Here is a 12,863-nt window from a genome sequence, read left to right as displayed (position 1 = left end):
GCTGGAATGCGGCTCTGTTTGGAGAGCTTGCCCGGCAAGGGCTCCATTTCCTGCAAACTGCACAAGCCGAGCGTGTCAGGGGACACTTGGGGGCCCAGGCCTGGGAAGGTTGAGTCAGGAGGGTCATGAAATTCCTCCTCTGCGTCAGCTACGTGAGCCGGGACGCTAGCCGGGGAAATGGGGGTCTAGAAGCCTCTTCTATTTTAAGAAGCAAGATAAGCTAAAGGAACTGGGATATCGCAGGAGGACGGGGTAGGGTGGGGTACGGAAGAGAGTCCTTAAGTGGGTGCCATGGGGGGACACCCCGCAGAGACCCATCAGAGTCTGAGGCAGAGAAAATTGCTAATACCAATTCTGTCCTTTAAAAAAAATTCCATTTTTTAAATTACAAGTGTTCGTGTTCGTGTGTGTGTGTGTGTGTGTGTGTGTGTGTGTGTGTGTAGCGTGAAGAGGTTGATGTCACGTGTCTTCCTCTACTCTCTCTCTTACATACTGAACCCTGAGCTCACTTGTGCGGCTAACACACCCAGACAGCCTGCTCTGGGGACCCCGGTCTCTGCTTCCTGGGCCCTGGGGTTAAAGCCCAGACATTAATGCCCACCCTGGGTATTTATGTGGGTGCTGGGGATCCCAACTCCAGTCCCTCTCAAGTGCTTTACCCACGAACCATCTCTCTCTCTCTTTTTTAAAGATTTATTTATTTATTATGTATACAGCGTTCTGCTTGCAGACCAGAAGGGGGCACCAGATCTCATTACAGATGACTGAGTCACCATGTGGTTGCTGGGAATTGAACTCAGGACCTCTGGAAGAGCAGTCAGTGCTCTTAACCTCTGAGCCATCTCTCCAGCCCCCGAACCGTCTCTTGAACCCCATCAACTAATATTTATCAGGGACTATGGGGGTCCAGCCCCTCGATAGTCCCCTCCCAGGGTCCGGGAAGAATCTACAACCAGCTGACAATTAATCTTTGATGAAAAGAAATGAATCTATGTACATGAAACTCCTTAGTCCATATACTTTATTATTCTGTGACAGTTACAAGCTTATATTCTGCTCTCATATTTAGGTCATCTTTAGCCTGATTTCTCTCTACACTTGTCTGTGATCCCCTCTAGGTTCTATCTTAATTCCTTCATCTAGTTCTGTCCCTTCTAGGTTCTCATCCACTTTGTTCCTTCCCATATCATCTCCTCTCCCATCTCCTCTCTCCTCTTCTCATTCTACTTCATCTTGTTCTTCCCCATCTGGCTCTTCCTCATCTTCCATCTCGTTCCTCTAGTCCTCTCTTTTAGCCCTTCAATCTAGTTCTTCCCCATCTCAGCTTGTTCCTCTCAAGTTCTTACCCATCTAGTTCTTCCATTCTCTTCTCTCTTCTCCTCTTGTGCCCTGGAAGTCCCGGTATATAAAGGGAGGGTCCGAGCTAAATTGTGTAAAGCTATTAACGTCCACCTCTCCTAGGCAGTGTCCCCTTGTGGATTTTACCGTAAGTCAGGAGACTTGCATGTGGGCTGCTATCATTGTTAGTCCACCTGGGACTAACAATGGCCGCCCACCTGGGTGGTGTTTCCTGTAGTCCTTGAAAGTGGCCAAGGGAGATAGATAATCTGATTCCAGAGAAAGCCTTTCCTGAGGCTGTTCTCCAAATACCTGGAATGTGTATGTCCAGAGTGATCAGTCTACACTGTTAGTCCTTCTTAGGGAAAAGTCAATTGGAAAAACTATGAAGGCACACATGATTTTCATGACAGAATACAGCTGATATATAACAAGCCAAGTAACACCAAAAACTCCTTGGGATTTGGCTTCCTCTGGAGGAATTCCCTGATCCCTCCAGCTAGTGACTTTGCCATAACCAGCTGAGTTCTTATGATATATTCCTGCGGCCCGCAGCAAATATTAACGTTAGCAGATAAACTATGAGTTTGGGGACCGTGAGAGGGTGGTAACGGCTCTTGCTGCCAAGCCTGAGTTCCATCCGGGAAAGACTTCTGCAGGTCATCCTCTGACCTCTATGCATTCCAGACACACGTGCGCGCACACACCCAGAGCACACATGCATACACACACACAAATATGCACACGCATACACACACAGCATATATACAGAGCACACACAGGGACACATATATACACACACATAGACACACACACATACACATATACACACACATACACACACATTGTAAAGGAGTGTTTTTCGTCCACCAGACACACGAGTCTCTACACTTGTCATGACTCAGCCCCTCCCTCGCTGCCTGATCAAAGCGATTCAGGAAGGAAGGGTTTCTTGGGGTTCACACTTGGAGGGGAGGTCGTCACAGTGGGGAAACAAGGCTGCAGGAGTGTGCGGCGGGGGAGTGTGAGGGAGGAGTGTGCGGGGAGGAGTGTGAGGCAGGAGTGTGTGCAGGAGGAGTGTGAGGGAGGAGTGTGAGGGAGAAGTGTGCGGGAGGAGTGTGAGGGAGGAGTGGGCAGGAGGAGTGTGAGGGAGGAGTGTGAGGGGGAAGGAGTGTGCGGCAGGAGTGTGCGGGAGGAGTGTGCGGGAGGAGTGGGCAGGAGGAGTGTGAGGGAGGAGTGTGAGGGGAGGAGTGTGAGGGAGAGGAGTGTGCGGGAGGAGTGTGCGGGAGGAGTGTGAGGGAGGAGTGGGCAGGAGGAGGAGTGTGCGGGAGGAGTGTGAGGGAGGAGTGTGCGGGAGGAGTGTGAGGCAGGAGTGTGAGGGAGGAGTGTGCGGGAGGAGTGTGAGGGAGGAGTGTGAGGGAGGAGTGTGAGGGAGAAGTGTGAGGGAGGAGTGTGCGGGAGGAGTGTGCGGGAGGAGTGTGCGGGAGGAGTGTGAGGGAGGAGTGTGAGGGAGGAGTGTGAGGGAGAAGTGTGAGGGAGGAGTGTGAGGGAGGAGTGTGCGGGAGGAGTGTGCGGGAGGAGTGTGAGGGAGGAGTGTGCGGGAGGAGTGTGCGGGAGAGGAGTGTGCGGGAGGAGTGTGCGGAGGAGTGTGAGGCAGGAGTGTGCGGGAGGAGTGTGAGGGAGGAGTGTGAGGCAGGAGTGGGCAGGAGGAGTGTGCGGGAGGAGTGTGCGGGAGGAGTGTGAGGGAGGAGTGTGGGGCAGGAGTGTGCGGGAGGAGTGTGAGGGAGGAGTGTGCGGGAGAGGAGTGTGCGGGAGGAGTGTGCGGGAGGAGTGTGCGGGAGGAGTGTGAGGCAGGAGTGTGCGGGAGGAGTGTGAGGGAGGAGTGTGAGGCAGGAGTGGGCAGGAGGAGTGTGCGGGAGGAGTGTGCGGGAGGAGTGTGAGGGAGGAGTGTGGGGCAGGAGTGTGGGGCAGGAGTGGGCAGGAGGAGTGTGAGGGAGGAGTGTGCGGGAGGAGTGTGAGGGAGGAGTGTGAGGCAGGAGTGTGCGGGAGGAGTGTGAGGGAGGAGTGTGGGGCAGGAGTGTGCGGGAGGAGTGTGCGGGAGGAGTGTGTGGGAGGAGTGTGGGGCAGGAGTGGGCAGGAGGAGTGTGAGGGAGGAGTGTGCGGGAGGAGTGTGAGGGAGGAGTGTGAGGCAGGAGTGTGCGGGAGGAGTGTGAGGGAGGAGTGTGGGGCAGGAGTGTGCGGGAGGAGTGTGCGGGAGGAGTGTGCGGGAGGAGTGTGAGGGAGGAGTGTGAGGGAGGAGTGTGGGGCAGGAGTGTGCGGCAGGAGTGTGGGGCAGGAGTGTGGGGCAGGAGTGTGCGGGAGGAGTGTGCGGGAGGAGTGTGAGGGAGGAGTGTGGGGCAGGAGTGTGCGGGAGGAGTGTGCGGGAGGAGTGTGTGGGAGGAGTGTGGGGCAGGAGTGTGAGGGAGGAGTGTGCGGGAGGAGTGTGCGGGAGGGGTGTGAGGGAGGGGTGTGAGGGAGGAGTGTGGGGGGGAGTGTGAGGGAGGAGTGTGGGGGGGAGTGTGAGGGAGGAGTGTGCGGGAGGAGTGTGAGGGAGGAGTGTGAGGGAGGAGTGTGCGGGAGGAGTGTGAGGGAGGAGTGTGCGGGAGGAGTGTGAGGGAGGAGTGTGCGGGAGGAGTGTGCGGGAGGAGTGTGCGGGAGGAGTGTGAGGGAGGAGTGTGCGGGAGGAGTGTGAGGGAGGAGTGTGAGGGAGGAGTGTGCGGGAGGAGTGTGAGGGAGGAGTGTGCGGGAGGAGTGTGCGGGAGGAGTGTGCGGGAGGAGTGTGCGGGAGGAGTGTGCGGCAGGAGTGTGCGGGAGGAGTGTGAGGGAGGAGTGTGAGGGAGGAGTGTGAGGGAGGAGTGTGGGGCAGGAGTGTGAGGGAGGAGTGTGAGGGAGGAGTGTGGGGGGGAGTGTGAGGGAGGAGTGTGAGGGAGGAGTGTGAGGGAGGAGTGTGAGGGAGGAGTGTGGGGGGAGTGTGAGGGAGGAGTGTGAGGGAGGAGTGTGAGGCAGGAGTGTGAGGGAGGAGTGTGCGGGAGGAGTGTGAGGCAGGAGTGTGCGGCAGGAGTGTGGGGCAGGAGTGTGAGGCAGGAGTGTGCGGGAGGAGTGTGAGGGAGGAGTGTGCGGGAGGAGTGTGAGGGAGGAGTGTGAGGGAGGAGTGTGAGGGAGGAGTGTGAGGGAGGAGTGTGCGGGAGGAGTGTGCGGGAGGAGTGTGCGGCAGGAGTGTGCGGCAGGAGTGTGCAGCAGCCCCTCGCGTGGCGTCTACAGAGCGGGACCCATCCCGCGGGACGCTGCTGCCCACGTTCAGGGCGGATCCTCCCACCTCGTTAATCCGGTTGAGAAACTCACTCACAAGCATGCCCGGAGTTCGTCATCACCGCAGCGGTGAAAAGCAGATGTGATGAAATGGACCGGTTCTTTCTTCAGACAGTCTTCTGTAGCCCAGGCTAGCCTCCAAGTCTCCGCACAGTGGAGGATGACCTTGAACATCTGGTCTTCACACCAGCGCCTCCTGAGGGCCGGATCGCAGGCCTGACCCCCCTCACCTGGTTCGGGTGGCGCTTGGACTAGAACTCAGGGCTCCACACACCCTAGACAAGCGCTCTACCGCCGAGCTACATCCGCAGTCCCGGAAATGCATACACAGTGGAGAACGGGACTTCCGACAGTGGCCGCACACAGGTTCACCAGGACCTAACCTGTCCCGAGGGCTGACCATGGCAGGCGCCAGGAAAGGGTTTTTTTTTTAAAGGACAAGGTCTAGGCCGGCGGTGGTGGCGCGTGCCTTTAATCGGGAGGCAGAGGCAGGCGGATCTACAGAGCGAGATCCAGGACAGGCTCCAAAGCTACACAGAGACCCTGTCTTGGAAAAAAAGAAAGAGAGAGAGAGAGAGAGAGAGAGAGAGAGAGAGAGAGAGAGAGAGAGAGAGAGAGAGAGAGAGAGAGAGAGAGAGAGAGAGAGAGAGAGAGAGAGAGAGAAGAAAAAAGACAAGGTCTAACTCTGAGCCTTGGATAGCCTGGGAGACATTATGTAATCCTGGTTGTCCTTGGATTTATAGGGATCCACCTCAGCCTCCGGAGTGCCGGGACTAGAAGATTAAACTGGGTCTGGGACCGCCCAGGCTGGCCTTGAACTTGACCTTGGATTTCTGACCCTCCCTCCCCTCCCTCCCCAGGACTGTGATTGCGGGTGTGGAGCCAATGCTGGTGCATGTGGTGCATGCGGTGCATGCGGTGTGTGTATGTGGTGCGTGTGGTGTATGTGGTGCGTGTGGTGTGTGTATGCGGTGCATGTGGTGTGTGTATGTGGTGTATGTGGTGCATGCGGTGCATGCGGTGTATGCGGTGCATGTGGTGCGTGTGGTGTGTGTATGTGGTGCGTGTGGTGTGTGTATGTGGTGTATGTGGTGCATGCGGTGCATGCGGTGCATGTGGTGTATGCGGTGCATGTGGTGCGTGTGGTGTGTGTATGCGGTGCATGTGGTGTGTGTATGCGGTACATGCGGTGCGTGTGGTGTATGCGGTGCATGCAGTGCATGCGGTGCTGGGGTCGGAACCCGGGCTCTGTGCACGCTAAGGACTCTGAGCCACACCCCAAGCCGGTGGCGTCTTCTCAGAACCTCTGTGTGGAACCCCAGGGGAGTCTCCCTCAGGGCGTGCTTCGATCCCTAGCCAATTGGCTAAGGAGAAAAACACGAGGAAGGCGGAGTTGCCATGACAACATCATGATTTGTTAGGTGGAATCCTGCAAATCCCCGGGCGGGCGCAGAAACAAGGACCCTCGAGGTTCGGAAGGGAAGAGGGGCGGTTTTTACGGGGCCGTCAGTGGTTAAGGCAGCTTCGGAGGGGGCCTGGCGCCCTCTGGTGGGCAAGGGCCGTAAAAAACGGCTTTAGAAGGCGGTCCGGATTTTGCAATTCTGTTTTGTTGGGGTTTGGTTTTGTTTGGTTCGCGCTGGGGATCCAGCCCTGGGCCTGATTTTTTTTTTTTTTTTTTTTTTTTTTTAGCCCAGGATGCCTTGTACTCCTTTTACTGATCGGTCTGCCAAGTGTCAGGATTACAGGCCTGTGCCACACACCAGGCCTCGGATGCACTTTCAAAGAATCACTATGGGCCAGTACGAAAAATGCCACCAAGCCTGACAACCTGAGTTCAGTCCCCGGGACCGGGGTGGCCAAGGCACTCAGCTTGAAGGAGGACACCAGCTCCCGATAGTTTCCTCTGACCTCCACACGTGCCTCCTCCCAGTACACAAAATAAAAATAAGTAAAGCGTAATTTTGAAATCCTTAAATGAGCATTCTGAGTCATATGCTAGTCTAAGTATAACTATCCCAAGAGTGTAAATCATTCTTTTTTAATTTTTTAAATTATTTTATTGATTTATTTTTATTTATTTATGGGAGGGGGAGCACGCATGTGTCGCCACACACATCTGGATATCAGAGGACAATTTTCAGGAGTTGGTTCTCTCCGTCCACCGTGTGGGTCCTTCCTGGGGATGAAACTCAGATTGTCAGTCTTGGTAGCAAGCCTCCACACGCATACATGCACATATGTGTACACGCGCCTGCACAGATGCAAAAACATGCAGGCGCGCGCACGCGCACACACACACACACAAAAACAAGCGGAGAGGTCAGAGGCCACCAGGGAGACAAAATATAATACTGCAGTCGTGTCAAGAGCAAGAGTAGGACTGAGGATAGCCCGGTGGTTGGAACCCCGGCGCAGCGTGCACGGAGCCCCGTTTCCATCCCAGGATCTCACAGCCACGTCTGTAATCCCAGCACTCTGGAGGTGGAGGCCGGTGGATCAGGAGTTCAAAGTCAACCTTGGCTACTTAGGGAGGTCGAGACCAGCCTGGGCTCCATGAAACCCTGTCTGTAAAGTAATATAAAAATAAACAGAGCCTCAGAGGCCTGCCTACAGCGTCAGGTACAACATACAGAAGGGAGAGAATAAGCGAGCAGAATATTCAGTGAAGACAAAAAGATTGCGGCCTACGCCACTTAGTGAGCTGATGGAAACCTGTTTTTGAACGACAGGATTGTTTGTTTGTTTTGCAGTGTTCTGCCTGCATGTACGCCTGACGCCAGAAGAGGGCACAAGATCTCATTACAGATGGTTTGAGCCACTGTGTGGATGCTGGGAACTGAACTCAGGTCCTCTGGAAGAGCAGCCAGTGCTCTTAACTGCTAAAGCCATCTCTCCAGCCCAACAGGACTTTTTAATGTGGCAATTCTGACGTGTGTGTGTGTGTGTGTGCTTTCTTTCTTTCTTTCTTTCTTTCTTTCTTTCTTTCTTTCTTTCTTTCTTTCTTTCTTTCTTTCTTTCTTTCTTTCTTTCTTTCTTTTTTACCCACACAGGTTTCTCTGTGTATCCCTGGCTGTCCTGGAACTCACTCCATAGACCAGGCTGGCCTCAAACTCAGAGGTCCACCTTCCTCTGCCCCAGAGTGCTGGGATTAAAGGTGTGCACCACCATGCCCAAGTTAAAAACATTTTTTACGTTTGTCTTTATACTCCAGTAAGTCATTTTTACCATCTAAGAAAAACAATGATACATCAGGCCTGGTGACACCTGCCTGTCATCCCAGCATTTGACAGGTGGAGGCAGAAGGATCAGAGTTCAAGGCTAGCCTTGGCTACGTAGAAATGATGAGGCCAGCCTGGGCTATATAAGACCCTGTCTTGAAAACAAATATTTGCAAGTGGCACTCTGTGGCAGATACACCAATCTAACCGAGTCTAAGGACCTCTGCCCACGTGAGAAGCCGCTATATAGACTCAGAAAATATTTAAGAAAAAGAATTTGTGGTTGCTACAGAACGGTGGCAATCGCCAGAGCCGAGTGGAGAGGAAGCCAAATTTTAGGCTAGTCGTATAACATGGAAGACGGTCGTGTTTCATGGAAACGCTGTCTCTGATCTCTGGAACTTTGCTGGGTTTCCTGTCCCCGTCCTGGGCTTGTTTGATCTAAGAAAAGTCCAGGCTAGGTGCGACCTAGTTAAAACTGAACCCCTCCTCTTTTTTTAATAGCATTTGTCACACCTGCCTCTCAGTGAACTAAGGTCCTAGAGGAAAAGCAGTCACAGCGGCTGGGAAAGAGGGCTCAGTTGTAAGGTGCTTGTCGGGCAAGCTTGAGGACCCGAGTTCAAGTCCAGAACCCCCATAAACCCGAGGGGGGTGCATGCCCGTAATCTCTGTGCTGCAAGGGGAGCCCTGGGTTAGACTGAGAGACTGCCTCAATAAATGAAGTGGAGGGCAATGGAGGGAGACATCGGGTATCAATTTCAGGTCTCCGCCTGTACCCAAGAGCACACACGCATGCGCATTACATACGCCACTTACCCCCATCAAGTGAGTGCACGCACACACACACACACACACACACACACACACACACACTATAAAATCTGAACAACATACTTCTAAGTAACCCATGGACCAAAGGAACAACAGTAACAAAATATTTTATTTTCATTCAAATAAAGGGCCAAAGATAAGGCTCAGCAGTAAAGGAGCTTGCCACCAAGCCTGGTGACCTGAGTTTGATCCCTGGGCCCCACAATACAGGGGAAGAAGAGAATGACTTGTGAACTTTGTCCTCTGGTCTGCACACATGTGCAGGGACACCGTCACACTCATACACACACGAGATAAACAATTGTGACTAAGAAATCCCTTTAAACAGAAAAAGAAAAATACAGCTAAAAATAGGCCACGGGAAGTGACTCGTTGGGCCGGTTGGTGTTGGCTCGTGGGAAGTCCTGTGAGTTCCTTCCCAAATTCATGTTCTATAATTTCACATTGACATCCTAAGTCCACCAGGGCGGGAATATTTACACCACAGAATGAAGGCGTGTAAATGAAGCCAAGATCAGCTGTATGCCCTTGCAGCCCCAGCACTCCAGAGGCTGGCGACGACAGGGAGATCAGGAGTTCAAGGCCAGCCTCTGCTGTACAGTGACTGTGAGGTCAGCCTGAGCCTATCTCAAAAAATAAACCAGAATTTGCCTGTTTGTGTTTGTTTTTTCTTTTTTTCTGGAGCTGAGTCCCGAAACCAGGGCCTTGCGCTTGCTAGGCAAGCGCTCTACCACTGAGCTAAATCCCCAACCCCCAGAATTTGCACATGCAATAAGCGGTGAATTTTTTGTCCCCTCCGAGAGCTAGGTAGTGAACGTTGACCAGCTTAGACTGCAGCAGATAAAGCAAGGCTTCGAGGTCAGCGTACAGCTTTAAAGGCTTATTTCAGAAAAGAAGAACTAAGAGGGGCTGATAGGACGGCTTAGGGGACACAGGTGCTTGCCACCAAGCCTGACAACCTGAGTTCGATCCCTGTGCCCCTGCCCCACCCCGCCCCACCCCGCCCCGCCCCTGTGGTGGAAGGGGAGAAGTCACCCTTACAAGTTATCCCCTGAAGCCCCAAACATGGCGTGTTTGAGCACAAATAACAAGTAAACAAATGGATGAGTAAGTAAAACAATTTAAAATGATAAGAAAAGAAAGATCAAAGATCGATAATCTAACCTTTCACCTCAAGAAACTCAAAGAAGAGTGGTGATATGCTGCGGACTCTAATAAACTTCCCTGGGGATCAGAGGACAGCCAGCCACTAGATTAGACACAGAGGCCGGACAGTGGGGGCACACACCCTTCATCCTGTCACTCGGGAGGCAGAGATCTGTCTGGATCTCTGTGAGTTCAAGGCCATATTGGAAACAGAGCCAGACAGTGGTGGGTGTTGTGCCCAGATCGTGACCCCCAGAGAGACCACCAAAGACGAGCATGCCGGAATGCAAAAGCAAGGTTTAATCGTGGATATCCAAAAGCAATACAAGCCTAGGCAGGGACTTCATCCAACAGATCCAACGCAGTGGAAGCTGGAGGAAGTACCCACCTGTCTGCAAGCTCAGTTTTTAAAGGGAAAAGTCACAAGGTTACATCATTTAGGGGTGCTAGTACAGGTACAATTCTGATTGGCTCGCTTCTAGGGACTTCTAGAAATTACTTCTAAGGGAGTGGTTGCCCGCCACCATTTCTCATTGGCTGCCCTCAGGTGGAGGCATTTCTGTGATCAGTTACCCTGGAAACCAGGGAGAGGACATTCTATAGTCTGGCAGGCATTACCTCGTGACTATGTTGTGGCTCTGTACTTTTACACTTCCTGGTTTCTGGAATCTGAACTGACTGGTCTCAGTAACTTCTGGCCTGTTCCAGTAACTTCTGGCCTGTAGCTAAAAGGAGCAGTCTTAGGCCTTTAGTTTTGGGGTGAGAGCATTTTGGTCTTATTTTGGTTCCACAGTGGGCACCTTTAATCCCAGTGCTGGAAAGCACACACTCCTTTAATCCCAGGAAGTGACGGCAGGGCAGAGGAAGGTAGATAAGGCGTGAGGAGACAGAGACTAAGGCAGTCCAGCTGAGACCTTTCGGCTGAGGACTCAGGGGCTTTCAGTCCGAGGATTCGTGGAGTTGGTGAGCTGAGTTGGCTGTGGATTGTTCCTTTGTCTCTCTGATCTTTCAGCATTTACCCCAATATCTGGCTCTGTGTTTTTTAAATTATAAGACCATTTAAAATTAGAGCAACAGAGAAGGGTAAATTAAACCCAAATTAAGCCTGGTTGGACCCTGGGACACCAGAAACTTGCGAGGCTGAGGCAGGGGACTTCCAAGCTCAAGCCTGGATAACATACTGAATTTCATGCTAGCCTGGGCTAAGTGGAGACTGTCCGGAAAGAATAAGACTGGGGAAAAAGTAAGGGGAGAGGAGAGAAAGGGAAGGGGAGGGAGAGAGGAGGGGAGAGAAGAGGAAAGGAAAGAAGAGAAGAGAATAGGGAAGTCTGGAGAGGCCCACCTGTGCCTGTGCCCCCTCTCGGTCTGTGTGAGCCTGCTGCTACCTGGTGGACCCATCCAAAAGGCATCTAAGGGACCCTCCGCTTCTTCTTCTTCTTCTTTTTTTAATGCCGAATCCTGTTTATTGAAGGAGGGAGGAGGTCTTAAATACAGGCTTACAGCACAATGGGAGAACCCCTGAGGGCAGAAGTTCGCTGTCGATATTTTACAATCTTGCATCTAAGCTGTTAACGCCCATTATGCAGGATACACAGACAAGGAACTTCCCTTAAGCATTCAGGAGGGTGGAACCTGGCAGGGAATTAGCATTGGGATGATATCAAGGTCAAAGTCCGCAAGCAAGGCAATAGTTACCCAAAACAGGGGCCAGGGCCCTACAGATCCCCCTTTTACTAAAAAATGAGCTTCTGACTTAGGTTGCGTGGGACATCAGCAGGTCACCTTACCCGTCATGGAGACGCCTGCCCAGGCCACACAGGCACTCTGTCTTAGGTTGTTGAGTGCCCCCCCCAGGTATTACCCGTCTCTGAATACTCATTATCATACAGGCTCAATCCTGTGTGAGCTGCATGGTTAATTGCTGTCAAAGATCTCGAAGTGGACCCCCCTTCTTTATCTTTGCCCTTTCTCTGTAGATGAGGTTGCGGGGTGCCTCTGGAGGAGGCGCTGGGGTAGGATCACAAGCTACAAGGTAAAACCACGGCTCCCAAGGCTTGCACAAGGGATTAAAACACAAACAGTAGAAGGCCTGCTGTGGTTTCTGACAGTTACAGGCTGGCTGGGAGAGGAGAAAGGCGGTGCTAGGTCCTGCCTTTCAGGCCTTAAGCCAAGTTCATGGCTATGTTGACATACCTTAAGAGTTTAACTTGATTATTAATGTGCGTGGACACACAAATGTGGCCTAGGTGTGGGGGTCTGAGAACAGCTTACGGGAGTCGATTCCCTCCTTCTAGCATGTGGGTTCTGGGGACTGAACTCGGGTCCTCAGGCTTGGTGGCAAGCCCCTTCATTTGCTGAGCCCTCTTGCCAGCCCCTCTTTTAACACAGTTATTTGAAATCTCTATTACTGTGTCTCCAGCTACCAGGATGGTCTTTGAGTTGGGTGGCCGTCACAGAAAAGGTACTAGCTCTGCTGAAATTCTTGCTTTTCAGCTGGCAAGAAGCTTTCATCAGACTTGGGAGCGGGCGACTCTTCCTGCCCCGTGCGCCAAAGTCCACACCCTCTTGTGTTTGTTTGAGACAGGGTCTCACGGGTCTCAGGCTGGCCTGGAATTTGCTGCATACGGAGCGTGACTTCTAGCCTCCACCTCCCACGTGCTGGGGTCACAAGTGTGCACCGCCACAGCTAGTTGATGTGGTGGATGGAACCCAGGGCCTTGTGCAGGCTAGGCAGGCACTCTGCCAACTGAGACACATCCCCAGTCCACCGCCATACGCCCTTAATTTCCTTCTATTTATTTATTTATTTTAATTGCACTCATGATATTAATTACATTTGTGGTATTCATTGATTACATTCGCATTATTTATTTCATAATTATATTTAATGTAATCATTAATTACATTAATTGTATTGATTTACTACATTCATGATGTTATGTCCGTTTGTGAATTTCCTTTTTCTTTCTATGCTGACTTCTC

The sequence above is a fragment of the Peromyscus maniculatus genome, chromosome 23, assembly GCF_049852395.1.
Source record: "Peromyscus maniculatus bairdii isolate BWxNUB_F1_BW_parent chromosome 23, HU_Pman_BW_mat_3.1, whole genome shotgun sequence".
NCBI classification, from domain to species: Eukaryota; Metazoa; Chordata; class Mammalia; order Rodentia; family Cricetidae; genus Peromyscus; species Peromyscus maniculatus.
Note: the sequence above shows the minus strand (reverse complement) of the source record.